This window comes from Ursus arctos, unplaced genomic scaffold, assembly GCF_023065955.2.
Source record: "Ursus arctos isolate Adak ecotype North America unplaced genomic scaffold, UrsArc2.0 scaffold_15, whole genome shotgun sequence".
Taxonomy (NCBI): Eukaryota; Metazoa; Chordata; class Mammalia; order Carnivora; family Ursidae; genus Ursus; species Ursus arctos.
The window spans coordinates 43,676,074-43,702,519 of record NW_026622819.1 but is presented as its reverse complement, the minus strand read 5'-3'; positions in this window follow the sequence as shown (position 1 = coordinate 43,702,519).

Here is a 26,446-nt window from a genome sequence, read left to right as displayed (position 1 = left end):
AAGAGCCCTTTGTGATGGAGAGTGCTACGTGGATTCTGTGAACCTTCCAGGTGCTATTCTAAGCACTCGTTCTCTAGCCACTCATTTGCTCCTCGTGGCTGCGTACAGAACAGGAACCTGGGTGCAGGGAGGGTGTCCCTTGCTAAAGGTCATGTCTATGGCCAAAGACAGAGGGCAAAGGAGATTTTGTGGCAGATTCCTTTCCCCCCCACTCGGTTGGCCAATGCCTAACCAGCCACCATTGGAATCTTGTCCCGTTACCCTAAGGCTGTGAACCTATAAAATCCAGGTATTTTTTGGCAGAAGGAGAGCTGAGGCAGAGGGAAGGAAGGCCTCCTAGACCACCCCAAATGACCTCCGTGGGCCAGAACATCTGCATGACTAGCACCCTCCCATTTTCTAAGTGCATCCTATGGAATGTTAACTTGTTGGGATATTAAATAATATTTACTAAAAAAAAAAGTCAGTCAAGTGTGGGAAGCATTAGGTTAAACGGTTGTCTCTGCAGTATGACTTCTCAGAGCCTTAACATGGTGGGGTGGACTGTTGGTCTAGAAGAAGGGGAGGAATGTGCTGTATTCACTAGACAAATTTGACCACAGATTTTATTCTTACCAATCACCTCTCAAATCAGGCTTCCATGGACACTTCTTTGCGAGATGCTGCCCGAACCCCCTGGGTAACCATGTCACCACTGACTACAATTACTCGCGTTTTCAGGGCTTCCTGTGGGCACGTAACAGAGCTTCCTGCCCTTCATTCGCATTCGGTGGCTTTGCCTGCAGTGGTTTCTCGGGTAGACAAGACAGACTGACCCAAATGACCTGTCTTCTCCTTCCCCCCAGGACTGCAGGCTGCCCTGTGTCTAAGTAGCTGCATTTCCAGGGTCGGGAGCATGGAGCAGCTGGCTCTCTTTGCCCCAGGTCCCTGCTCGACCTCACTCTCTCATCCTTTCAGAAAACGTTTCTAGCATTTCCAAGGGGCTAGGTCCCGGCGGGCTCCCTGAGGGAATCGGAGCCTGCCCTGGCCTGGGATGTGCTTAGGTGGGTCAGGAGGACACAGGGAAGGGGAATGTGGCAGAGCTAGGCCTAGGAGGGGACAAGAGGTGATGGGTAGAGCTTGTGGCTGGGAGCGGGCAGCAGCAGATCAGCCCCTGACAGGGGCCCTGACCCCTCCACCCCTGTCTGGCTGTGGAGAGTGGTCGAGCCCACAGGAATGGCTGTGCTGGGACCCTTTGACCATCGGGATCCCAGGCTGGCAGGTGCCCTTCTGTGCTCTCCCTCTCCGCGGCTAACCCTCTGCAAACTTGGGAGGGAGACAGCATCTGCGCTGGGACTCCGGGGGGGCAGGGGCCATGTTTGTCGCGTTCTCCTTGTACCCCCAACCTCTGCGGTGGGACCCACGGCTCTTCGCTCTCTTCTCCGAGCCCCTGTCTTCCCGCTGTGCTTTCTGGGTACCCAGCCCCTTATTCTAATCCCTGTTGGTGAGTCTACTGAAGAGGGAGCCACTCCAGAAGCAGTTTTGTTTTCATTTGGAACTCTTGAAAAGCAAAGAGACATGAAAGTTCACAAGTGAAGTTCCATAGAATCAGGTCCTGGAACATCAGAGTCAACTGAGAATGGAGAGAGGCAGGCGGCTTCCAGAATGGTGGCAGGTCCGGCACCGGGATGCAGGGCCAGACCGGGGCCAAGGGAGACTCCGATATCAGGGTTTCTAAATCACCTGTCAGGCGTGTGTTAGAAGACACACAGATCCTGGAGTCCAGCTTGCTTCAGGTCCCCACCCCACAGTGGACTGCGTGAGCTTCATTGGGGTTTAGGGGCTCTGGTTCCTTCCCCACAGAATGGTGGAATCGTCTGTCAGGAGGGATTATTGCATTAAATGAGGCAAGGCTTGTTAAAGTCCTGTGTTCGCTAACCAGCTGCTGGCCCACAAGTGAAACGACCACCCCATGATGTTCTGCACCCTGGGCCTTTGAGCATAGGGTGTCACGGTGTTTGGGTCCCAGCTTGCTTCCCCATCCTTTTTTCTGTTGCTGTGCAACCCACTTCTCTGTAACACTCCCCCCTCCTCACACTGGGTTTTCATATTTCCCCTGGAGCCTTTCTCTCAGCATGAGCGCCTTTCAGATACACTTATGTGCATTGTGTCCAGCAATCTGAGACTTGGTTTCCACATCTGTAGGATGGCCATACCATTGGCTCTTGCCAGATGTGGCCCGAGTGGCCATGAGATTGGGTGGGGTGGAGGGAGGTTGGAGACAGAGGAAACAAGTGGCAAGTCATAAGGTTTGTTCAGGGGACAGACAGGAGGCCATCCTGGCCCGAGTTGTTGGTTTGTTGAGGAAACCAGAGGAAGATAAACCTGCAAGAAGAGGGTGGGGCCCTGGAGTCATAAAAGGTAGAGTTGGAGGGGCCACCCGGGTCACGGGGCCCTGTCTCTTCCCTGCACTGGGAATACAGATGTATCACTCGGTGGTGATGAGAGCCTGGTCTGAGGTTCAACTCTGCTGTGTGTTCTTGAGTAAATTCCACGGCATCTCTGATCTGGATTACTCCTCTGTGTCAGGGAAATACGAATTCTTGCCCTGCCTACTGAAGGGGAGCAGAATATGCCACCCCCGAATATGCCCCTTTGGCATACAGATTATCTTGAATTAAAATTATTTGAGAATCAGCCAGTACAGGAAGGATACTCGGACCCTCCTCTGTCCCCCAGAAAGCAGGAAATGATCTTGCCAAGTAAAAGGTGCTCTCCCTGTACCAGGAGGAGGAGAGACACCCTTACCAGCAGAGATAGGGAATTCAGGGCTGAGAAGTCTATATAAACAAATCTGTTAATTCCTCACCCATTTGCTACCGCAAGCCCAACCTTCTTTGTCTTTCCAATTCTTTTTTTGGGGAAGATTTTGTTTATTTATTTATTTGAGAGAGAGGGAGAGGGGGGAGGGGCAGAGGGAGAGGAGAGAATCCCAAGTAGACTCCCTGCTGAGTGGGGAGCCTGATGCGGGGCTCGATCTTATGACCCTGAGATGACCTGAGCTCAAATGAAGAGCTGGATGCTTAACCTACTGAGCCACCCAGGCGCCCCAAGTCTTACCAATTCTTCACAAATTTATTGTTTTTTGTGTAAAAGGTGTAAAACTGCCTGCTTCGGTCACTTTTCTGTCTCATACTTTCAAGGGGGCTCCTGTTCCTATGAAATTAAATTTGTTTTTCTCCTGTTAATCTGTCTTATGTCACTTTAATTATTAGACTAGCCAAAGCACTGAGAAGGGAAGAAGGGAAATGTTTTCCTCCCTAACACTACTCTGTAATTGTCATGAGGATTTATTGAGCCTTAGGCTGAGGATTCACTAAGAGATGCTGGGCAAGGTGCTCCCTTCTCTATGGGCCTTCATTTTACTGTCTGTGAGTGGAAATCCCACCGGTCTCTGGGTGTAGGGAGGCTGTGTCTAGCCAGGATACAGGTCCCCAGGAGGGTGACCTGGGAGGGCCCCAGGGAAATGGAGGGGCTGGTGCTCTAGGCAAAACCAGGATTCTTCCCCTCCCTCCCCACTGGCTTCTCAGAAAGGACCAGCTGAGCGTGGTGGTTGCTGTGGGTCCCAAAGCTGGGATTCTCTGTTCCTTTCTCTTGCTGAGATGGGTTACACAGCTCACGGGTGACGAGCTCCCACTGTGACTGAGTGTTGAGCTCATCTGTCCTGCACACCCGGGCCCAATCCTGACTTCATGGCTTCCTCCCTGCCCAGGCCTTGCATTTTCCAGGACAGAGCCTACAGAGGGGACAGTCCCCTGCCGTTCTGACCGCTCCTGCTTCTCATGCCAGCACTGGCATCCGTTCTCAAAGTACACCCCCCTCCCCCAGGAGGCATTGCAGGCAGGACTCTAGGCCACATTTCACAGGTGGGGAAATGAAGGCCAAGAGAGGCCAAAGGAGACACACTTCTGGCAGACTCAGATCCCTGCCCTGGTGTTCTTTGCACTGTGCTGGTGACTCTAAAACACACAGTGGCCTAAGTGTCACGTGGGAGTGTGCTAAAATGCAGATTCCTAGGCCATCAGCCCCAGACAGCAAATTCAGAGCAATGTCAGAGGGGCTCGAGCATCTCCATTTTTGACCAGCACTCAGGAGTGATGATCCACACCAGAGCTCTGGAACCCCCCCACTGCTCCTCCCCTTCTAAATCCCAGAGGTGTGGTGTGGTGGGAGCAGAGGTCCAGAGGGAAGGATAACCTTTACAGAGTTCTCACCATGTCAGTTCCTTTACCTGCATTATCACCCTAGAAGGAGACCTTATTATTCCCATCACATAGGTGGGAAAACTGAGGCCGGGGGGGAGGTTACACAGTTTTTCCGAAGTCTCAAAGCTGGGACTTGCACTCAGGTCTCATAGCTCCAGAGCTCAAATCCCTTCCACCCAAACATTTCCAATGAAATCAGCCCTACGCCTCCCCCCCCCTTAATATCTGCCAGCTGGGATTCAAGATCCCCCAGCCCGGCTGAAAGCGGTCTTTTCATGCAAACCTTCTTTCCTGCCAACAGGTGGCAGTGCTGCACTGAGTATGTGGTGAAGGGGCGGGAGAAGCTAATGGGAGGACGGTGATCTTTACTATTCCTCAACCAGTTTTAAGGGCTCTTTCCCGCCCACCTTCCAGCCATCCTAGGCTTTGAGATTTGCATTTGCGGAGCCTCTTCTGTTCGTTAGTTCAGTTCTGATCTCCCAGGCTGGGACGCCCCAGGGATTCGGAATCACCCAGTATGGTCATCCGGTGGGAGGCCAGCAGCCAGTGGCCGCAGCCCCAGTGTACTTGCGGTCCTCTGTCCTTAGGTGGTTCCTGTGCATTACCCCAAACCTTCTCCAAGCCAGGTGCTATCATTCCACCCGCTTGTTCGGAAGAGGAGACTGGAGCTCAGAGAGGCTTGGGCACTTGAGCCTGGAAGTTTCTGCCTGTAGAGCTGTGCACAGAACATTATCATCTCATTTACAGAACTACGTAACCACTACTATCTCATTTACATAGGTGGGGAAACTGATGCCTGGAAGAGAGGGATTCACTCTTGGGGATCCGTGACAGGGCTGTCACGAGGATCCAGGTCTTCTCACAGTTTGGGGCCTGTGCAGCTAACTCTTGCCCTTGAGCAGCTGTGGATGAGGGCCTGGGCAGCTGGGAGTCTTTGGGGAGGCACAGGGTAGTTGGCGGGTGCTGTGCTCAGAGCCAGACCCGCGTGGCAGGGAGAATGGCATTGTGGGGCAGGGACCCTGGCAGCCCTGGCACCATGCGTCCCCAGCTCCCAGCATGGTCTGGCATAGAGTCAGCACCGAATTAATATTTATGGAGGAAAGGGCCATTCTTCCTCTTTGTCGTCTTAAGCTCTCTTCCCTGGTAGCTCAGGCAGCTGGCATTCCATATCCTTGGGATCCTCTAGCCCTGCTGGGGGCAAACATTCGCCTTCTTAGCACAGAGTGTCTCCTTGTTCTTCAGCTTTCCAGATCGGTCCTTTATCTGTCCTGCCTCCGCTCCAGACGGAAAGACCCTGGGGGCCAACGTCTTACATTCCTAGGCGTGCTTCATGGTGTTTATCACAAGGTTGAATATAAAATAAGCTCCATACGGAAACAACAGTCTCCTGTTTTATCCAAGCGGTGTGTAGTCATTGTTGCAAAATAGAAAAGAAGCCAAAGGAAAAAATTAAAATCATCCCCATGATAATAGCACCCTTTTCTTCAATGATATGTAATGGCATTGAGTTTTTCCCTTTCTCTTTTTATTATGCAAGAAATACGTATTTCTTGTACAAATGTAAAAAATACAGAGAAGAAAAAACATTTTAATTCCCTGGAAACACCACTTCATAAGCCTGTCAACAATCCCATTAACAATGATAATGGCAATAACCACCTCTAGGTACCAGCAGTTCTACCTAAGTTTTTGAGAACTTTATTGAGGTATAATTTATATGCCATAAAATCCCTTGTTTTAGTGATTAATGAATCCTTTTAATACAAAGATTTTTACTAAATTTATGGGGCTGTGCAACGATCGGTATAGTCCATTTTATAATATTTCCATTGCCCCAGTAAAATCCCTTGGGCCCATTTTCAGTTAATCTCCAGCCCCAGGCAACCCCTAATCTCTTTGCCATCTGCACAGTTTTGCCTTTTCCCGACATTTCATATAAATGGAAATGTGTTTGATTCATACACCGGTGATGGTAGGCGCTGCCTCTCCTTTCCAGGTGAGGAAACTGAGTCTCTGTGGGGGCAGGTGCCTTGCTGAGAGTGGCCACTGGGCAGCAAGTGGAGTCGCCTGGCTTCCGGGGAGGCTTCCAGCAGCCTTCACCACCTTGTCATTGTGATGGGGCTTTTCATGTCCTGGCCTCTGCAGCCACATATTCATCTGTGTTTTTTATTCCCAAAGGGACTGTACTCTGTGTATTCTTAATGCCACTCGCTTTCTCACTTAACAATGGACCGTGAGCACGTTTCCATGGGATTCAGTGTCCGTCAGCGATAGCCACAGCCCGTTCTTGGCAAGCACAGCGCGGCCTTTAAGACTTTGGGGTCTCATTGGCGGGACGTCAGTACCAATGCTGCCACTTATCAGCCATGCGACTTTGGAAAATTTACTTAATGGCTGTGTGCCTCAGTTTCCTTGTCTGGAAAAAGGAAGTGGTTGTGCTGAGCTCATGAGGCTGCCGTGAGGATTATATGAGCTAATAGGTCCAGAGCAGCTGGCCCTGGGCTCCGCTCAGTCAGTGCTGGCTTGTTGGCTGGCAGCTGTCGACTCACGAACAGACCCCTGCTCTGCACATCGATTTCATCCTGGAAGCTGGCATCCAGGACGGGGCAGCTCCGCACTTGACCGACCAGCTGGAGAAGGTTGCGCTGTCTCCCTGCCGTCTGCCCCCGCAGCTGGAGTCCCGGCCAGCTCTCTGTGGAGTAGTGGAGGAAGGGCCTGACAAGGTCCGCAGATTGATGACAGCCTTTTTCTGGCTGCAAGTCCCTTCCCGGAGTGTTTAGCAGCCAAGCTCCAGGGCTGGGAAAAATGCTGGGTAAAGGCTCCCCAGTTCATGGAACGGGAATGGGGGTCAGCTCCCTGCCCCAGCCCACTTGGGTCTGAGGCGCCCGTGTGGGTTCTGTTTGCTGCTACCCAGGAGCCAGAACGCAGTTCCGGCGCCATCAGTCAGCCTGCAATTAATGAAACGGAGGCACACATGCTGGCTTGCAGATTGTGGGTGGGAGGACAGGATGCGGTGGGAAATAGCTCTCCGACTCTAGGGGCGGGGGTGGCATTTGTCTGTGTTCCCTGGTGATTTGGCAACAGAGGCTGCCGGGCACTCACATGGGGGTGGCGGCCTTTGAAAAACTCTGCCAGGACCCAAACCCTTTCCTTCCGTGGGGTCAGAGGTGGGGCCACCAGCATCCCTCTCTGAGCGGCAGGGTCAGCAAGGCCGAAGCCAGGACACCAGGCACATCCTAGGGCAGCAGCGTGGAGCTGAGGACAGGCATGAGAGAGGGAAGGCCTGACCTCGGGTGTGGGCTGGGGAGCCAGGAGCTGGGCCGGGGCCATGAGCCCAGGAGGGGAGCTCAGGCTGCCGTGGACGGAGCTCGACCACAGGGACTCAGAGGACAGACCTTGGCCATCTGTTGGTGCCTAGGTCAGCGCATGGAAGTTGATATAAACCATCTCAAGAGTTTGGGTGGAAATTCAGTTTTCCGGCTTGTCTTGGAGAACCAGAAGTTCGGTAGCACAGGTCCATTCCTGCAAAGCAGCACCCCATCTGGGGCCGCCCAGGGGCTGCTCCCTTTGGATGGGACGCCCACCTCCCGGTCTGATGGAGTCATCCAGCCCAGACACCATAGCTATTCACCCACTTACACAGCTCAAGTTTCATTCCGTTTTTGTGAGTTTGTGACCTTTGGCCTGGGAATTCTGTGCTCAAGATCTGGCTCCCTCTTTAGGGTGGTCAGAAGACTCCGGAGGTAGTGACTCCATGCTGAGACCCCAAGGCCCAGCCTGTCCTAGGAAGAGCACTCCGGGCAGAGGGTATAGCAAGGGCCAAGGCCCGGAGGCAGGAAAGGGCTTCCTGTGCTCTTGGAACTTGAGGAATGGAGTGCTCAAGGCAGACTGCACATTGGGAAGAGGAAAGAGAATATTTTGGAACAAGCTGGACAGATATCCCAGCCGGGGCCACTGAGAATAAATAGCGCACTGCAACAGAGGATAGAGCTCGCCGATGGCGAGCGGTTCGGGCAGCCAAGGGCTCCCAGGGCATCTCTGCCTTGAGGCTGACCTGGTCCTCAGGGATGATGGAAATTGCTGGACGCTGCCTTTACCTGTTTCTGACCATAAAGGGAATTTCTGCACTCCCCTCTTAAGGGAGCTCTCAGTAAACTGTCCTCATTCAGTGGCATCTGAGCCTCATTCGCCAGTTCTCCTCTGGACTCAGGGTGGGAGGGTAGGGGGTTCTCCTTGGCTGGGACCTGACATCAGAGCAGAGGCTGGGATGTCGTCCAACCTTGACTCCTCTGCAGCCTGACACACCCCAGGAGGCTGCCCATCCAGGGAGCCACCGGATTCAGGACACTGGGTCTCAGGGGCTGGCGGGAAACACAACACCGAGGAGCTGCCCTTTGGGGGTCCCTTTTGGACTCTCTGATAGTGGGGAGGAGGCTACTCAGCTAAGCACTATGTCTATGTGGCTCCCTCCTCTGGGCCCCAAGGGGGCAGCTGGCCTGAGTCCTACTGGGGGAGCAGCAGGGTCCTGAGCCCCTGGGGGCTGTGTTGCTGGAGGACTTGCTGTCCCTTGGGGGCCCTTGTGAGCTTTGGGGACTTCAGGGAACACAGAGACCTTTCTGTTCTGTTTTAAATACAATTTAATTTCTTCTAATTATGAAAGAAATGAGTGTTAATTGCAGAAAATATGGACAAGAATGCAGAGAAAAATGATGACTACCGAGGTTATGCTGTGAAGCTCTTAGTACATAAGCCTCTGGGCGTCTTCTCTTCAGAGGTGTGCTCACACGGTGTGGCACGGACGGTGGGGACTGTGGAAGGCGAGGGACACTCTGGACTCAGATGACCTAGATTCGAAACCTCATTCTGTTGCTTGTAGGCGGCATGGCCTTCAGGGAGCTACTTTGTTTCTTTGTGCCTCAGTTTCCTGACCTGGAAAGTGACAGTCATGACATTGCCTTCCTCGTGGGATGACACAGACCACACCGTGTTGTGACTTGTTCCTTCAGTCAGTATGGATTTTATTCCACAAATCTGGCATGGAAGGAGAGGCATATTAGCTCTACCAATCAAATATTTCCTCACTCTGTGTATCCCCTCTGCCTCACTGGTGGGCTGTCCATGTCACCCCTTGGGTCTCACTGAAACTGGCCTGGAAATAGTGACAGCCTGGCCTCAGGGCCTTTGCATGTGCCATGAAGTGGGCTCACTGCTGCTCGTGCGGGGTCCCTTGATGGCAGGCTGGCTGCAGGTTCTGTGCCGGGTTTGGCAAGGTGATCTTGGTCAGGATGAGGCAGGGCAGGGGCTGGAACTCAGGTCGAGCCCCCTGAGGCATGCTGCCACCTTTCCCCTGAGGACCATCATCTGCCTGAGGTGTGGTCAGGGGAGCAAGACAAGGAAGTGAGGAGGGGCAAACAGTCCCCATAGACTTTCTTCACAACTCTCTCTTCCCTCACGTCTTTCCCTCCCCATCCATAGCTTCTCCCTTTCCGCTGAAAATTGCCCCAGTGAATTGAGAATTTAGGACCAAAACCCAGAAGGGAGGTTGCCTTGCCACACAAATCTCCCCTGAGGCTGGTAAGCACAGCCTTGGCTTGTATGGGGGAGGAAACTACAATGTCCCAGTTCTCCCCAGTTCTTCTAACCAGTGACGACAAACACCAGTGAATATCTCAGCTTATTACAGTGTGAATATTTTCTTTTTTTTTTTTTAATAATGATTTTTTATTATATTATGTTAGTCACCATACAGTACATCCCCGGTTTTCGATGTAAGGCTCGATGATTCATTAGTTGTGTATAACACCCAGTGCACCATGCAATATGTGCCCTCCTTACTACCCATCACCGGTCTATCCCATTCCCCCACCCCCCTCCCCTCTGTAGCCCTCAGTTTGTTTCTCATAGTCCATAGTCTCTCATGTTTCATTCCCCCTTCTGATTACCCCCCCTTTCTTTATCCCTTTCTTCCCCTACTGATCATTCTAGTTCTTATGTTCCATAGATGAGAGAAATCATATGATAGTTGTCTTTCTCTGCTTGACTTATTTCACTTAGCATTATCTCCTCCAGTGCCGTCCATGTTGCAGCAAATGTTGAGAACTCGTTCTTTCTGATAGCTGAGTAATATTCCATTGTATATATGGACCACAACTTCTTAATCCAGTCATCTGTTGAAGGGCATCTCGGCTCCTTCCACGATTTAGCTATTGTGGACATTGCTAGTGTGAATATTTTCTTAAAGTCAGTATGAATTATTTTACAAGATAGTCTTTATTAGTTGCAAGAGATCCCGCTATGTAGATATTTCCAGTTTTTCTCTAGGCTTTCCTACTGCATGTAACCAGAATGAACATTCTTATACCCAAAATGCAGATGGATCTCTGATGTTTTCTCAGAATTCCTAGAGGTGGAATTATTGAGTCAGATGGTCTAGCTTTAAAAATATATATATCGGGGCACCTGGGTGACTCAGTCGGTTAAGTGCCTGACTCTTGATTTTGGCTCAGGTCATGACCTCAGGGCTGTGAGATCAAGCCCCACATTCGGCTCTGTGCTCAGCGGGAGTCTGCTTGAGATTCTCTCTCTCCCTCTCCCTTTCTCCCTCACCCTGCTCATGCTCTGTCTCTCTAAATAAGTAAATAAAATATTTAAAAAATGCATATGTATTTTGTAAATTTAATTTTTTCCTTGTAAGAACAGATAACATGAGATCTACTCTCCACAAATGTTAAATGGACACACAGTATTGTTAACTACTGGGGCAATGTCGTATAGCAGGCCTCTGGAACGGTTCATCTCACAGAACTGACAGTTTATGACCTACTGAACAGCACCTCCCATGTCCCTGAACATCCAGCCTCTCCTCTGGCTTGTTTTAAAAGTATTTGGTCTTTTTTTGTCCTCCAAATTAGCAATACACCAGAGTCCTAAGTTCTTCTCAGGGACAGGAGGGGATGCTTGGACTGGCTCCAGGGGCTTCACCAGGCCTGACTTTTGGGACCCAGCAGCTTCTTTCTGTAGGTTTCCTGAAAGCTTCGTGGAGCCCAGCAGTAAAATCCCCCTGGCCATGTAGCACCCAGCAGAGCGTGCCTCCCTCCTGGGTGGCTTTCCCTGAAGTAGAACCCGGAGCTCACCTCGTGCGCGCCTAGCGGTGGGGACCAGACACACAGTAGGTCCCTAGGATGCAGCCACTACAGGCCCTGCTCCGGGCAGGCCCCCAGTGAGGGGCGAGGCTCTTGAAGGGGCACACATAAGCCTCAGAGCCCATGTGCGTGCACTGCACCACAGACTTACCTCTGGGAGGCTGGCAGAGGACGGGTGACAGGCACTGACATGGCAGAGGTCTTTGGGACATCATCGCAGTGCCGTGGCCTTGTGGAAGGGACAGGATTTGCGAGAGGCAGCAGTGGGCAGAGGTTGAGTTGGTCATGCGAGAGAAGCGGCCTGAAGGCCGGAGGCCGGAGGGAGGGGTCCAGGCTGTCCAATATGAGCAGGTCTAATGTCACAGGTCTAATGTTGGCTCTCAGTGGGTCCTGGTGGGAGGCCACAGCGTCTGCTTCGTGGTGGAGGAAGGTCACAGTTTGGGTATTTTGGGTAAAGGGGAGGTTCTCTGAACAACAGAGACCCATTCCTTCATTTTTAGAATTAGGTGGTTTTTTCTCTTCAAAAATTGTTTTCTGCAGTTGCTTCTAAATGTCCATTTGCAAACTGTGTCGGTCTACGATGGGATGGGATTTTCATTTGCTGTGGCAAACTGAGAAAGAAAAAGAAAGACTGTGAAGTGAATTTTTAATGAGGCTAGATTTATTTAATTTAAGGACTCTCCTTTCTTCTGAGGCAATGACCTTCCTTTTGGTGTTAAAATGTTCTTTCTTTTATGAAATGATAATGAAAGTAAATGGCATTCTCTTTCACTCTCCTCACTTAGCAATTTAAAAAGCTGAAAGTTCTATGCGGATACCCTTCCGTGCATGCCACTCCCCCTTTTGTGTTCGTGTGTGAGCTTAGTCAATAAAAATCCAAAAATTTAGGGTCTACTGGGTTAAGTCCTCTCAAGAGTGAATGTAGCCCAAGGTTTTACTTATCCTCCTATTTGTTTTTAATCCACAAACTATTTGACAAATATTAAGGGCCCACTCTGTGCCAGGCCTCGTACTGGGAGCTGTGGTGGTGAGCCTGGCTGGGCGTGGGATGGGTCACACTTGGCCAAGGTTCCCAAGGCCTTGACCTGCCTGTGGTAGACTGAAATGCCTCCCAGAGATGTCCATGTCAAATCTCTGGAACCCATGAATGGACTTTATTTTACAAACACTGTGATTAAGTTTGGGATCTTGAGAGGAGGCATTTAGCTCGATTATCCAGTGGCTCCTAATCGCAAATCACATATAGCCTTTTAAGATAATCAGAGAAGGGCAGAGGAAGTTTTGAGACAGACACACGGAAGAGAAGAAGGCGATGTGGAGATGGAGGCCTCAAGAGGAGAGCCTGCAGCCACCACAATTTGGAAGGACAAAGAACAGCTCCTCCCCTAGGGCCTCTGGAGGGAATGTGGCTCTGTCAACACCTTGACTTTGGATTTCTGGCCTCCAGAGCTGTGAAAGAATACTTTTCTCTTCTTTTCAGCCTCCGAGTTTGTGGTAATTTGTTGTTGCTAGAAACTAATATACCTCCAGCCAAGGCAAGGAGAGAGGCTACCAGGGTAAATTACTGGGGGCTGGCTGTCCCGAAGGGGTCAGGACCAACTACATTACTTATCAGTACAAATCCTGTGCGATGAGTTTCCTTGCTGGGAACCCCCTGAATCTTTATCACCAAGGCCTAAACTGGCCCTTCGTGGCCTTGCCTCCCACTCTGCTCTACACGATTGTACACCTGCCCATAGTTAGTAACATCAGAGCGTCAGGTGGGAAATCGACTTCAAACAGGTGCATGCCGTAGTTATTTTATTTCTCGAAGAGAAGTTGAATCTGCTGCAAGATTTCATTTTTCTGGGTGGTGGGGAATTCAATTTCAGTCATCCCTGGGGCTTTTCCTTGTCCCTGAGCATGGAGAAAGGTTTGAAGTCTCATGCATTTGCTGGGGGGCTCAAAACTTGTGTCTCTACAGTTACACCAGTTACCCTCCTTGTTCAAGTCTATGAGACTGCGCAGTCAGATGGCTCTGTGCCTTCTGTGCCAGGCTGGTCCGTAGAAGTCACATAGAATGACAGCACACTGCCTCTTGAGATGTGCCCCTTTGATTTCCTCCAAGGCATCCCCTTTGATTTCCCAGCAAGGGGCTGGAGGCACCATAGACAGCTGGCCTTCATTCACTCGGCCTTGGAGGACATGTACTATTGCTTCCCCCTCGGACTCTTTCTGCTTTTTAAACTTTCAGGCTTACCCCTCTCCCTCAACTCTGTAACAGTCCAGAGGAATCCTCCTGTTATGGACTGAACTGTATCCCCCGTAAACATGCTGGTTGGAACCCCTAGAGTGGCTGTATTCGGGGGTGGGGCCTTTAAGGAGGTCATTAACGTTAAATGAGATCATAAGGGTGGTCTTCATCTGATAGGACGGGAGCCCTTAGAAACGCCAGGGATGTGTGCGCCCAGAGAAGAGATCATGGCTGGACACGGCAAGAAGGTGGTTGCTGGCCAGCCGGAGGTGAGGTCTCACCAGCCCTGACAGCACCTTGATCTTGAACTCAGAGCCTCCAGAACTGTGAGTTTTTGTTGTTTAAGCCACTCGGTCTGTGGTATTTTGTTATGGCGGCCTTGGAAGACTAATATACCACCTCAGCGAGGGTCGGCTTTTCCAAAATAGAAGCCAAGGAAGGAGTTATTCTTCTGATAGCTTCCTTGATCTTTTTATCCCGAAATACCCAAGGCTGGGGCAGGGGGCTGACTTGGGGGTGGGGTGGGGAAGAAAGTGTGCGGTGAGACCCTCTACTGGTGATGTTCTGGGATGGGGAAGCATCTTGTAGCCTACCTATGGCAGGAGAGCACCCATATACAGCTAATTCATTATCCTGCCATCTTTGCCCTGGTTCTGTTTGCAAGCACACGGATATCTTGGGGCTGACAGTGTGCTGTCCGACATACTCCCTTAAAGACATGGTGTGCCCAGAGCCTCCGGCTCCCAGGTGGTCCTCTTCAAGCCCTCACATGAGTGGGCAGGAGAGGCACACGTGATGGTAATGCCCCAGCGGTGAGAAGGAGGAGGTAGAGAATTTTACATTCAGTGTTTCCCAAAATACAACTCCTGGAGTCAGTGGTGGTACCTAGAGCAGAGTTCTGTGGTGTCAGAAGAGGGAAATGTTGGCTTAAACTGATTTAAGCTTGAAGGGGGAGTTCACATATGCAGCATTTCCCAAACTCTGAGGCCACTGAACTGTCCCTTGACCCAGCATCTTGTAAGATTAGTGTTTGGTGAACCCTCTTTTGCAAACTGCTCATATTCAGTGGAGAATTACGAAACATGAGACCTGGAAAGCATTTTTGAGGTAATATAGTCTGAAGCTGTTGGATCTAAATTGGGGGAAATTGAGGCCCAGGGAGATGAAGGGACTTGCCAGGATTGTCCGTAGAAGAGCCAGGGCTGGATCCCACGGCCCCTGATGCCCAGCCTGGTGTTATGGGAGGCACTTTGCTGGAAAACACTGGCTCCAGGGAGACTCAGCTGGGCACTCAGCCTTGACCCGACTCCTACTCGGGGGCAGCGCGGGCTTTGGTGGGACGTAATTCTGACAGTGCGTGGCCTGGGAAGGTACTCCGTATCTTGCCTATTTTCTTAAAAGGAAGAAAACATTTTGCATGTGATAAATCAAATCCAAATATATTTTATCCAGCACATTTCCTGTAAGATTGAAGGCCTCAGGGAAATTTAATCCCCTGTTTCTGATTCATCTTCATTGGAACTCATCTGTTTTCGTTCTATACATTATTTCCCTGGTCCCAGCTGTCTGAGCTTTCCTCTGAGTTCTCTTACTGCAGAAACAAGGCATTCTATTTGAACAGATGGAAAGGTTCCCTACCCCCAATCATCACGCCTCCCCACCCCCCCCCCCCAAAAACACCCAGGGAATTCTTAAGTACCTTTCCAAATGGAGAGTGCATGTCAGAGGGCTGCAGAGAATCAAAGCGTGTTTGGGATAAGAGGATGGAAGTGATTAATGACCCCCAAAAATCAGGCCTGGGAAGATCCGGAATGATTCAACCTACATAAGTGGTCAAGGGGTGATTTAACAATATTTGCAGAAGAGCAATTATTTCAAAGCCTGGGACCAGTTCCTCCTAGAAGAGAAGAGGAGGAAAGGATCTGAAGCTGCAGCATGAAGGAATTAGGTTAGACATATGGAAGGATTTCTTGATTGAGATGATCTCGAACCCACTGGAGGGTAGATGAAGGATTTACAGAGAGGCCTGTGGGATGGCAGAAAGATCATAGGCTTTGAAAGCAGATGTTCTGTGTCTGGTCCTGCTATTTTTGATGTATGGAACCTTGGGTAAGATACTGATCTTGAGATCCCACATCTCTACCTGAAGAAGTGGAGGTGTCGTACCCATCTCACAGCATTGTTGGGAGGATGGATAATGTATGCCATGCTCTTGGCTCACATGAAAGTCTCAAAACTGGTGGGTCTTAATATGATGATGATCCCGATGATTATGACAAGTGACCAATAAGCATCCGTTCTTGTTCCCTTACCTGACAGTCTCGGTGGGGGTGAAATCCTGTGCTTGTGAATTACCCAATACCTGGGTGCTCTTCAGGAATGCTTGGGCACAGACTCGACTTTCCTCCCTCACAGGGGAAGATATGGCCCCACCGATGCTGAGATTGTTTCAAAGACCCTGGGGGGCCTAACATCGAGAAATATTCCCTTCCATGCACAGATTACTTGAGTCAATTCTTCCTGAATGGTGATGTGAGACCATTACAAGAAGACTCTAATATAGCTAAAATAGGTTTTTCAGATGGGGGAAGATTCTGTCTTTGGTGGAGAAAGACATGGGTGTCCAAGGGTCCCCGCTTTAGGAGATTTTGGGGTCATCTGGAAGCTGTTGCACTGTGTGGGCACTTTCCTTTGGCGTAAGTTTCTGATTTATTTTCGCAAGTATTCAGGAATTTTTAGTAGGTGTCAGTGTGTGGGCTCTTCCAGCCAATAAACAGCCTATGCAAAAAATGCTGTCCCAATTAGCTAGCGAACCTTGCAAGGTAAAGGCCAAAGTGAGTACAAGCAGTGTAGACTAAAATAGAGAAGGATGAGGTCAGGACAGCCAGAGCAATCAAGGCAAGCTTTCTGAAGGAGTAGGACTTGTCTAAGCCGTACAAGGACTGCTAGCGCTTACGCAGGGATGATGGGTGAGAGGCCATTCGGGTGGGGAGACAGCCTGGACCAATGGTCAGAAATGAGTGTGTGGGTGCCATTTAGGAGAGGAGGAAGAAATGAGGCTGGTCAGAGGGTTGAGGGTGGCTTATTGAGTCTTTGGGAGTCACACTATGTGCCATTTGAACTTGATATCTTTCCAATGAGGAACCAAGGAAGGTTTTTGACAAGAGGACAAGATGGCAAAATGGCATGACTACATATGGCAAACGATATTTAAGTGCTGAGTGGAAAATCTACCAAACCTAGAGGAGAAAACTGGTGTGGGGGGGGAGGGTGGTGGAATTCAACTATACAAAGAATTTGTGTTCATGGTTTAACATGTAGAAAATACAGAAAAGTATAAGAGGAAAAAAATAGTCCTACCACTTCCAGATGATTTGCTATCATTTTGCTTTTTCTTTATTTTATTTTGCATAGTTTTTGCATGTATACGTATAATTTGTATATAACGCTTTATAAATATATCTAATATCTCATGATATTCTAAGATAGACCAAAGCATTCCCTTGTTTGTAGATTTTTATTTTGTTTTAAAATTTCTATTTATAATAAATGTGATTTAGTAAACATTTTGTGGGGGGGGATATATAGAGAGCACTGTGCTTACATTTGTTTGTTTTAAATACTACCCAAAGTAGAAAGATTGCATCAAAGTGTATGAATAAATAAAAGAATTAAAGATTTTTGGAAAATATTGCAAAATTGCTTTCCAAAAGGGTGGTGCCACTTTACATGTCTGTTAACAATGTTTGATCACGTTTGTTTCAATACCTCTTGCCTACACTGCATACTCTAAATTAAAAAAAAAAACCTAACTTGAAAGGTATAAATATTTTAATTTTCATCTCTTTTGATTACTTGTAAGGCTGAATATTTTTCCATATGTTTGTATGTTTTTTAAACTCCTTTTATAAATTGCTTACTAACACCCTTTGACCAGTTACTGATGTTTTCTTATTATTGAATGAGCTCTTTATATAGTGATGATTTCTAATAGATTTTTTTTCTGTTAGAAAGGTTTCTCTTTGAAAAAAATCAGAAAATGAAAATCCATTTTTAAAAAAGAAGGTAAATGTCAATTATAATCTAACCAATCCAGGGAATAGTATTGTTGATACTGTGGTGAACATCCTTACAGGTTTTTTTTCTCCTGGTCATATATATGTACATAAATAGGGACATATGTCAAAAATCAGAAAAATGGTGCCACAATTTTGATATTATTTTGTAATTGCTTTGTTTCATATAGCAAGTTATGGACATCTTTGCCATGCTAGTAAATGGAATATAGACTTATCCTTGTTACTATTTGGGTAGTATTTCATTGCAGAGATACATATCTTGTTTATTTGATCAATGTCTAATTTATATATTGAAGAGTTTCTGTTTTTTTCTACGTTACAATGAATATATTGTAGTTATAAGTAAGTGTCATTGTCCTATTTCCGGAGGAATCATTCTACTGGGTCACTGAGTGTTTTGATACGTATTGCCAAACTGTTCTCTGTGAAGTGTTAAGAATTCTCCCTTCTGTCCACCACAGTGTATTTCCCACCATATCACTAATGCCGAATATTTCTGTTTTTTTTTTTTTTTACAACTTTGTCAATCTGGTGAAAAATAGGTGAAAAATAACTATGTATGTATGTATATATGTATGTATGTATTTAAGGGTGTTTACAGGGATCAAGGAACTTTTAATTCACCAACCAGCTATTATAATGTCCTTGTCCATAGGTTGTCCATTTTTCTTCTGGGGTGTTTATACTGAGATATTTATCTTTTTCTATGAATTCCACATATTTTTTTATAGTTAATTCTATCTTTTTTTTAACCCTATAAATCTCTTCTTTCTGATTTTCTAATTAGATCTGAGGAGGTAGCTTTTGAATTACCTTTTTGATATCTGGGAAGAACATGGCTCTTTTGAGAGATGGAGGAAGGCTGGTAATTTGGAGATAGTGATAGAAACAGTTGTGTTATACATGGAGCATAATGGAAGATTAGTTTGAATCTTTCCCAATTTCTAGCTGCTGTTGTTTTAAGTGACACCTCCACTGTCCTGGATATGGAAATCATCTTCTCATCTCTATTTCTTCATTTCATATATTCAGTGGGTCAACTTCTTCCATTTCTTCCTCTGAAACGCATCTTGGGTTTGAACTTTCCTTTCTCCCCTATATCCTCTGAGTCTGGATTATTACCACCGTGTGTGTGTGTGTGTGTGTGTGTGTGTGTGTGTATGTGTGTGTATGAGAGTGTGTGCGTGTATGTGTGCACGCGTGATCGTGCCCACATACAGCTCTAGGAGGTTAGACTTTTGGCCACCTTACTGACTACTTAATTCCAGCACCCAAAACAGACCCTGAAACTGAGTAGGTGCTCAACTGATAGAATTTAAAATGAACAGATGGATTAGTAGCAAGCGGTGGGTGGTTTAGCTGCTTTGCCCATCAGAGACTGCCTCTCAGGAAGAAATCAGTCTGTCTACCGTCTATCGATCTAACCATCCATTCTTTTTTTTTAAGTTTTTATTTAAATTTCAGTTAGTTAACATACGGTATAATATTAGTTTCACGTATACAATATAGTGATTCAACACCTCCATACAACACCTGGTTTTCATCACAAGTGCCGTCCTTCGTCCACATCACCTGTCTCACCCATTCTCAGCTGTCAGTCTGTTCTCTATAGTTAAGAGTCGATTTTGTGATTTGTCTCTCTCTTTTTTTTTCCTTTGCTCATTTGTTTTGTTTCTTAAATTCCACATAGGAATGAAGTCATATGGTATTTGTCTTTCTCTGACTTATTTTGCTTAACACTATACTCTCTAGCTCCATCCACATCATTGTAAATGACAAGATTTTATTATTTTTTTAGTGGCTGAGTAGTAGTCCATTGTGTGTGTGTATGTGTGTGTGTGTGTGTGTGTGTGTTGGTGCATGTGCGAATATCTATATCACATCTTCTTTAGCCATTCATCAGTTGATGGACACAGGCTCTTTCTATAATTTGGCTATTATAGTTAATGATGTTATAAACATCAGGGTGCCTGTATTCCTTTGAATTAGTATTTTTGTGTTTTTTGGGTAAATACCTAGTAGTACAATTGCTGAATTGTAGGGTAGTTCTATTTTCAAAAAGGTTTTATTGATTTTGAGAGAGAGTACATGCATACAAGTGGGGGCGGGGCAGAGGGACATGAAGAGGGGGAGAGAAGCGGACTTCCCACTAAGGAGGGAGCCTGATGCAGGGCTTGACCTCATGACCCTGAGATCATGACCTGAGCTGGAATCAAGGGTCGGATGCTAAACAGACTGAGTCACTCAGGCGCTCCAGGGTAGTGCTATTTTTAACTTTTCGAGGAACCTCCATACCGTTTTCCAGAGTGGCTGCACCAGTTTACATTCCTACCAACAGTACAAGAGGGTTTCCCTTTCTCCACATCCCCACCAACACTCGTTGTTTCTTGTATTGTTGATTTTTGCAAATGACCTATCTGATAAAGCATTAGTATCCAAAATGTATAAAGAACTTATAAAACTCAACATACAGAATCCAATTTAATTTTTTAAAATATTTTATTTATTTATTTGACAGAGAGAGAGACAGCCAGCGAGAGAGGGAACACAAGCAGGGGGAGTGGGAGAGGAAGAAGCAGGCTCCCAGCAGAAGAGCCCGATGTGGGGCTCGATCCCAGAACTTTGGGATCACGCCCTGAGCCGAAGGCAGACGCTTAATGACTGAGCCACCCAGGCGCCCCAATAATCCAATTTAAAAATGGGCAGAAAGCATGAATAGACGTTTTTCCAAAAAAGACCTATTGATGGCCAACAGTCACATGAAAAGATGTTCAACATCACTGATCATCAGGGAAATACACATCAAAACTACAATGAGATAGCACCTCATACCTGTCAGAATGGCTAAAATCAACACAAGGACCATCCATTCTTTATCCGTGGGTGCCTGAAACCCCTTGCGCAAAGAGACAGTTAAAAAATGAATTAATTGCAGTATTAGCTAAGATTCTGTCAGTAATAGAAGTTAAACTACATCAAGTAAAAAGGGGGGACTCACAGTAAGGCTATGGATTATTTTCATGGAAATCACAGGCAGCAATGTAGCTGGACCCTAGAAAGGGGCTAGAATGGAGACTGAGAATTTGGGTCTTTGGACTTACTTTCCTTTCTGGTTGTCTGCTCTTGTCTATAATTTTTTATTAATGCTGAAGAGCACTTTCCTCTTTTTCTTGGACCACAGGGATGCCAGTTTATAGCCATGTCATAGCTCCTGAATTTGTATCTCCTCTATTCAAGAGACTTGCCTAAACTAGAATCTCTCAATTCCGTTTCCAAAAGAAAAGGACCAAACAACTGTGACCTGGGGACAGAGTCATCTTGTATAAGCATGGCTTGTAGGGGCCCACAGCCTGAAGAGTAGTTAAGGGGATGCTGGGGAGCTTTATAGATGCTGTGAAGGGTCTACAGTTACTATCATGAGCAAGCCTTCAGGCTGAGTGGAACAGGCTATCTTTGTCAGCCAAACTCTATTGAGCTTTTTCCCTTGGAATAGCCTACCTGGATTCAATCCATTTGGTCAAGGATTTCACAAGAGTATCCAGAAGAGGGGAAAATAATTGTAGTACTAATGGAGCACCAAGGAAATGGGACTATATGGGAAAGTGTGGAACAATGTTAACACATGAGCTTTGGGATTAGTGGTAACTTTTCTTAAGGACACAGCTCTCTACACTCCACCTTAATTATTCTCCCCAACTAGGGTTGCCAGAGTTCACTGGTATGTGTGTTTATGTATGTCCCATGCAGTACTTAGGACATATTTATACTAAAAAAAGTTTTCATTGTTTGTTTGAAATTATAATTTAACTGGATGTCCAGTATTTTACCTGGAGATCTTACCCCCAACATTATTAGTTATAATTGGGGAGGAAGGTTTGAGTAAATTGAAATATATTAATCATATTTTTTGAGATTCAAGTGTGTTTGGCACCTCTCAAACTAGTGTGTTTGATTATAAATCATTTATTGCATATTCCTAGAAGGCAGGACTGAGGGCAATGCAAAAAAGGGGTACATTTATGGCGTAAACATTAGAACTGGGGCTAATCAATTCAGTGTTCCTTTTTCTATCCTACACACTAAACAATTCAACCCTCAGAAACCCCATTCAGTTGTGTTTGGATTTTTAATATTAGAGATTTATTCCTTTGGCAAAAATCCCCAACATTTGGATAAAATGAATATCTACTTAGGACAGCAACAAGTCTCACCAGGCATTTGATACCTTATCAGAGTCTCCCGATGAATAAATAGTATAGCTCCAATTGCTTTCTCCTCTACACTCAACCCCATTGAAACTAATTTCTATCCCTTCTACATTCCCATAGGTTTATTTGTTCATTCTACAAGTCTTTATTAAGTACCTATTATTTATTTACGAGGCATTTTGCTAGCTACTAAGTAGAAAGTGATGTCCGAGACATCCCTGCCCTCCCCCATCAGAATTCTCAGCACTATATATGAGTGTGTGCTCTCTGCCTACCCATAGGCCAGGGGTTCCTCATGTCTGTAACCTTGGCTTCTAGCATAGCTTCTCACGGAATTGTCAAATGTGCTTGAAAGTTTGAGAGGGAAAAGTTCTAGAACATGTGGCTGATGGGTTGAAGATACCTTGGCTTCATTCGTGATTTCCAGATAGGCTGGTTCTTTCCAGAGGGTTGGCTACCAATCAATCCCACATGTCAGCCCACGGTCTCTATGAAATGTTCTGGGAGAAGATGTGGGACTTTTTTGAACATAGATAGACTAGTGCTGAATACAGCAATATTGGGGGAAGGGCATGGAAGTGAAGCAAAGTGTCTTCAGGGAAGAAAAACCATTACATTTAATGCAAGGCATGGACTACTATTTTCTCTAGCCCTGCAGCTGTCTCAGAAAGTGTCTGGGGATTCAGACATGACTTGGAGTAACATTTCAGCAAGTATTACATTTGATATAATATTGGAAAAGGCAATTCACTTTTTCTGAAGGTGTTGATGGCTGCTCTTATTTCCGAGGAGAGTTCTCTACACTCATGACAGTTTGACTCCTTCCCTCTGCGTGCTCCCTCCTTCATCAAAGCAGCATAAACTTCCCTAGCTAGAGGGAACCTTGGACATCAGAAAGGCTACCCCTTTTATTTAGCTGACCAGGGTAAACCGGTTTAGAGAGGTGAAGTTACTTGTGTGAGGCCACATAGGAAATTCATCTTTTGATTCCTAGTCCACTACGTCATCATTTCCATAAATGGTTTACAAACTTTTAGAGTAATTTTTAACAACAGTCTTTAAAAAAAATCAGTTGTATGAGGGATACATGTGTACACATGCGTATACGTACACACATACACATACATATAGATAAGGGTGGAGTTGCCTTGATTAAAGTAAGGGTGATGGCCAGCTCTACCATGCCAGTTTTCCTTTCACCCCCTTTGGAGCACCTCCAAAGAATCACAGGGCATGGGGAAACCCACTTGGATAACCACTACATCATCCCACATTGCACCCTAACTTTGACCCCGAAAATTTTTTCATAAGAAATCAAATAGATTTCTGGCCATAATCATTCTAAAGTGTGAGAGTGTGCTAGGCTTGCTCCATTTTGTCTCTAATGCAGAACAGAAATCTGGTGCGGGGGAGAAATTACAGACAGCCAGGAAGATGTCTAATACAGTTTAGGAACCAAGAGGGTGATGGGAAAAACTGTCATCCCCCAGCCAAGCTGAAGGATGAAGATAACATGATCAGCATCTCTGCACCCACCCACTGCTTTTCAGCAGGAACACAATCTAGTTTTCTTCCTCTGTGTTTGTGTTTCTACACTCAGATTTATGATAGATAGAATCATCAAGTGCATTTTAACATAACAAGATTTCCCCCCAAAGGTAAATACCCAAATACAGCTATTTCTACCACTTGTTAGTGATAAGGAAGATGAAGGAAGACACAAGACTCCTGCAATGATGAAAGCTTTTAGAGGATCTTTCCCATGAGTGTGGGACACAGCACTATTTATTGGATGATTACATCTCTGGACAGACTCTTTTATCATTCATAGACTGAGGCAGAAATTTCATTTTTTCTTTCCAATTCCCCATATCCTGTCTAACCTAACAAAGATGGCGACTCCCCTTAACTTCAGATTTCAACTTTTTAGACTTTTAAAAAACAAATTCTTAATAGATGATTATCACTATAATAGAATCAGAGAGAAAAAGTAAGATACTCTTTGGAAGACACTGTTTATGCCCTCCCAGGCTCCAAGACTTTGCTATTAAGCTAACAGATGGGCGCATCGAAGCTTTTCAATCTTCCCTTGGGGTTGGTATCTGAAGTCTTTTTTGGATTATGAAAGATATTTACATGTTTAAAGTGACTGTCCCTTTAGCTAAAATGCAAAAACCACTTGGGCATAAGCATAGAAAATCTCTTCATTCTGAGATGGAGAGCAATCTACACCATCCAAGGCATTTTTGCATTTAGATTTTCCCTTTGTCCTTGCGGTTATGCTCAGATGATACCCAGAATTTTCAGGCAGTCACTTTAAGAAGTCAAAACAATCACTTTTTAAATACCTTAAGCTCCAATCCTAAAGCAAGAGCTGTGGTACACTACCAGAGATCCATCACCCCAACCAACCCCCTGCTGCAAGATCTCTGATCCATAGTCCCCTTATATTTTGTTGACTTAAGGGCAGTTTTCTTCTAACATGATACAAATTTGCAGTTCTAACCTCATGACCAAAGAAAGCAAAAAATATATTTGCAATGTTCCTTGAATTAAAGATGAGTTTTACATTTTGTTTTCTGAATGACAAAAAGAGAGTATTTTATTAAAACCAAAGAAACTCTAGCAATAGCAAAGTCTACCCTATTTAACATCAGTAGAACTTGTATGCAATAAATAATTAAATAGTAACAACCTGAAGATCAGTTCATTCAATTGCTAGTATTTGGTAATTGTGTTCCTTCTCCTTGCTACAACCCTGCAAACTGTCTGTCTCCCTTATCCCTGCTGGGAGGCTCACTTCTGCTCAACACACTGCAGGTAGTCCAAGTGAACATTCAGACTTGGCGTTTTTGCTGGAGCACGTCACTGGTGTGGATAGGACCTCTGGATATGCTAAGTCACTCAGTGAGGACCTCGTGATCTCTGTTCATGTGTTCTGGCAGAATAGCCACATTCTCTGAGAAGTTCTGTCATCTTCCTGTATAGCCATTAAAATAATTGGGACCACTCCAGCCCTCCACAGACTTCTGTGCTGGGGACACCATATCTCCAAGCTCCTTATATGATGGCAGAAGCTCTTTGTCCAACATTTTATGACTGTTTCATTTTTCCTATATCCTTTTCTGAAGTGACTACCTTTTCTCCATTCTTATTCTCATCGCGGACCTGGTGGGTAGGTACAGGAATTCTTTACAGGAAAAGGTTAATAAAAAATGCTGTCTTCACGTATTGCATGGTGCACTGGGTGTTATACGCAACTAATGAATCATTGAACTTTACATCAAAAACCAGGGATGTACTGTATGGTGACTAACATAATATAATAAAAAAACATTAAAAAAATTATTCTCTAATTGCTTAAAAAAAAAAAAAAGAATGCTGTCCTTAGAGAGGCCTGCTTACACAATTGACCCTTGGCCAAAAAGTTGGATTTTGAGAGGTTCCCATAATTCCCTAAACGATGCTCTCACTGTACCTAACCTGTTTGTACAGATGACGTGGTTTATGCTACACACTTGCTTTCCTTCTGGGAGTCTGGAACTTTAGAATGCGCTAGGCAGAGGGTATCTATATGAGCAGCCCCCAGTAAAAAACTTGGATGTTGAACCCCTAATGAGCTTCCTGGTAGACAGCACTTGATACGTGTCATAATTTGACGCTAGAGGAGTTAATCCCATGTGACTCCACTGGGAGAGGACTATTGGAAGCTTGCTCCTAGTTTCCTCTAGACCTTGCCCCGTGTGCCTTTTCCCTCTGCTCATTTTGCTTTGTATCCTATGATAACTTTTACTGTAATAAGTATTAGCTGTGTGCTAAGTCCTGCATTCTAGTGAGTGATCAAAACTGGGGGTAGTTTTGGGGGACCCCCCTCTCTAACATAGTGGTTCTTCAACTCAGGGCTCTAGACTCTACAGCTGGACATTTGTCCATAGACTGCAGTTTCTCTAACAGCTGTAGAAAAGCAAGAGGGTTTCACTGTAGATAGTGTGGCAGCAGCATTGTCCTCGTTCCATTTCTTTTTTTATTGAGGTGTGATTTACTTAAGTGAGGTGTTCAAATCCTCTTGTTTAGCTCGTGTGATGTATTTCTAAAAAAAAAAAACTCAGCTTTTACTGGCCAGGAGCTGATGATGCTATTGTCCTAAAGTTAACTCCTGGGTCTATAGTTTGAGTTGCAGTAGAGGCTGGTATCAGGTGTGTTTGCAACTGGTTGGGAGAGTCCCTGTGATGGGTAATTTTATGTGTCAACTTGGATGGGCCATGGGATGCCCAGGTATTTGTCAAACATTCTGGGTGCATCTTTGAAGGTGTTCGAAGCGTTTCCAAATGAGATTAATATTTGAATTAGGAGTGGGTCTCATCCAATCAGTTAAAGGCCTGAATAAAACAAAAGTCTGGCTCTCCTATTGCCTGACTGCCCAATTTTTTGGGCCAGGACAAAAATCTTATCCTGCCTTCAGACTTGAACTGAAATAGCAGCTCTTACTTGTTCTTGAGCCTGTTGGACTTCAAACTGGAACTTACACCTTTGGCTCCCC